The following is a 3368-nucleotide window of genomic DNA, read 5'->3' on the forward strand; positions in this document are numbered from 1 at the left end:
CAATGAAGTTATATCGAGTTGGCGCATCAATGGAAAGAGTAGCTGTTGATATTGCTGGTCCTTTGCCCCAAACTCGTGCTGGGAACAGGTACATTTGTGTGGTGATGGATTATTTCACCAAGTGGCCTGAGGCATATGCAATATCAAATCAGGAAGCTACAACTGTAGCTTCGGCTATCAGTGATTTCTTCTTCAGATTTGGTATGCCATACGAACTGCATTTGGATCAAGGCCGTAACTTTGAATCAGCTGTGTTCCATGAATGCTGCAAGTTGTTTAGCATACGAAAGACCAGGATAACGCTACTCCACCAACAGTCTGATGGTAGAAAAGTGCAATTGGACAGGAATTGGAAAAGTTTTGTAATAGCCGCCAAGATGACTGGGATGTCTTACTCCCTCCACTGTTGATGGCCTATAGGACAGCAGAGCATGAAACCACTGGATACACTCCAGCAAAGTTGATGTTTGGTCGAGAACTTCGGTTGCCAGTGGATCTGATAACAGGATGCCCACCCTACGCAGAGTTGCCTGAAAATGTGTCAGAGCTCGTGAAAGTGTTATCGGAAAGGATGGATGATATTCATCGCCAAGTATGTTCAAACTTGAAAGCGTCTGCTGATTCCATGAAGCTATGTTATGATAAGAGATCTACTGAAGTTAGCTTTGTACCAGGAGACAAGGTGTGGTTGTATAATCCCAGGAAGACCAAAGGGAAGTCTCCTAAGTTGTCTTCTCCATGGGAAGGCCCATATGACATAGTGGATCGTCTCTCAGACGTGACTTTCCGAATAAACTGTGGCCAGCGAGGTAAGCCAAAGGTCGTGCATGCTAACAGGCTTTGTTGTTATCACGGTCCAGGACATTTCAGTTGGAACAAAGTGAAAAATGGAAGAAATTACGATGCTGAAGACGTGTCACCTGAAAAAGCCACTGTTGAATAAGAAACTGTACCCGGTTTTGAGAAGGAAAACAGTGAAGCCGTTAATGAAGTTACTACCACTAATGTGACTGCTACTGATAATGGGATATTTTCTGATGGAGCAGATGAACCCCACGTGAAGCAGGAGCCAATGAGATGGAGACCAGTATGTAAGAAGAAACGTCCTGTTAAATTAAGAGATTTTGTTGTATTTTAATTTTGTGTTTGTAAATTCTGTACATTTAATTTATACCGGAAATTAACAAACGAGCACGTAACAATATTTACATTATACTTGATATTGAAAATAAACGGTTCAAACTCTACATAATCATATATTTTCTACATAAATTTAATGTTCACCATACTTTAACTAAAGCTTTTAAATCTGACTAAATTTAAAACTCAGTAAATAACCAACATGTGAAATGTATGAGTCAATTATATTTGCATGTACTCGTATGGTGACAGAGTTAACTGTTTTTGATTGTTGTTGATAAGCTCGGTTACAAGTTCAGATATATTAATCTACAACAAACAGTCTAAAGTTCAGTCTAATCTGGGTTACTTTTCATGTATAAATATCTTGTCCCTTTCTCCACTAATAATGAGATTGGTGCAATTTTACTATATGGAAGAAAGAGTATATATATGAGTATATCGTCAGATATATTTTTATAAGTCCAATTTCTGTTTCTTTGACATAGTAATGTTTGTTTTCAGTGATATAATAGTCCTTCTTAATGGGATAAGCATGAGATGAATCAGGTGCTTCTTCACGTTGTATAATAGTAGAGGAATCTAACTGCCATTTATTTTTCTGTTTTATTGGTTCTTCTTCCCTGCTGGATTTGATCATTTTCGACATTTAATTAATGGCAGCAGCATTTCTACTCTTTACAATAGACTAAAATATAATTTAGTATATAATTAGCAAACCACAGCAATGTTATTTATTATGTTATGTTCACTATACTTTAATTATGACAATGAAGCACAGATTTTGTATGTCACTGAGTTTAACTGTCAGTAAAATAAAATTATCTATTCATGCACTTTACGTAACAATTCAGAAAGCTAAATGCACATTAATGAACTTCTCAATACTTGATGGTACATTATGAAATTATTTTTTGCCTTTAAGTTACTACTTTTTGTTTTCGATCTAGAACTCACATATTTGTAGTATAACACACGAAGATCTATACATAGTCTAACTACTTGAAAGTGTAATTGTTTAGACACATAAAGTAATAACAGTAATGTCTATCATCTTACAAGTTGAGCTATGTTCTTGAAATTTATCCAGGGGTAAATTCCTCTGACAAGTTGGCACTCAATAACATTTGATATTTACAACAACAACAACAAAAAACACAACTGAAATATGTATGAATTGTAAATACTGGATTGCCAAGATTAAATTAACTTTCATACAACTGTGGTACATTACAGTTGGTGTATGCTTTTTTTGTATACTTTTCTACTCAGTTGGACTCGCTTACTGACCTTTGTTCATTAGTCACATGACCGCTATTTGAGAAAAGTCCATTCTCTATCATGTAATGAAAATAAATTAAGAAATTAAATTATAATATGTACAGTATGTTAAATCAAAATCGGCTGTGTATATTTTTGTCCATTATCGTAAGAAACAACAAAATGAAATATTTTGTCAAGAACATAGTTATATGAGTAGCATAAAGTCAAGCTAGTGAAAGTGCAAGTATTTATGTTAAATCATTGCAGGATATTTAAATAAGTATCCTTTTCAGGACAATGATTGTAAAAGGTATACTTAAATATAGAGGGTTTGTTTGTTTGTAATTAAGCACAAAGCTACACAATGAGCTATCTGTGCTCTGCCCACCACGGATATCGAAACCCGGATTCTAGCGTTGTAAGTCCACAGACATACCACTGTGCTACGGAGGGACTCGAAGATATTAAAAAGGAACTTACTAACACAAACAGTTGTAACGAATTTATTATTTTGTATCTATTTTTAATATGAACGTTGTTTGGATTGAATTTGTATTTAGAAATATGCGTGACTTGTAGTATCAGATATGTGTTGCGTATAACGAATTTGTTATATATTTATTTTAATGTCAACGTTTGTTTCGAATAAGTTTATATTTGAGGGCGTGTCTAGCTTACAGTGTTAGTTACTTATGCGAAACTCTCACCAATTCTCCAAGGTTCTAGAATATTCGTGAACACAGGAATCAACAATATATCCGAAGTTTCGAGAAAATGTCTTCAGTCCATAAAAACAGCAGGGCAATGCGCCAAACAACAGAAAACAGATCTAATATACAAGTCTGCTAGGAAACTGTTATAACCGTGTGTACGCGATAAGCCGTGATTTTGCTAACCACTACCAACCGGAAAATATACGACATTTGGCCAGCAACAGCTATAAATTTCGAATGTCAGTGAATTCT

Source organism: Limulus polyphemus, unplaced genomic scaffold, assembly GCF_000517525.1.
Source record: "Limulus polyphemus unplaced genomic scaffold, Limulus_polyphemus-2.1.2 Scaffold2758, whole genome shotgun sequence".
In the NCBI taxonomy this organism is placed as follows: Eukaryota; Metazoa; Arthropoda; class Merostomata; order Xiphosura; family Limulidae; genus Limulus; species Limulus polyphemus.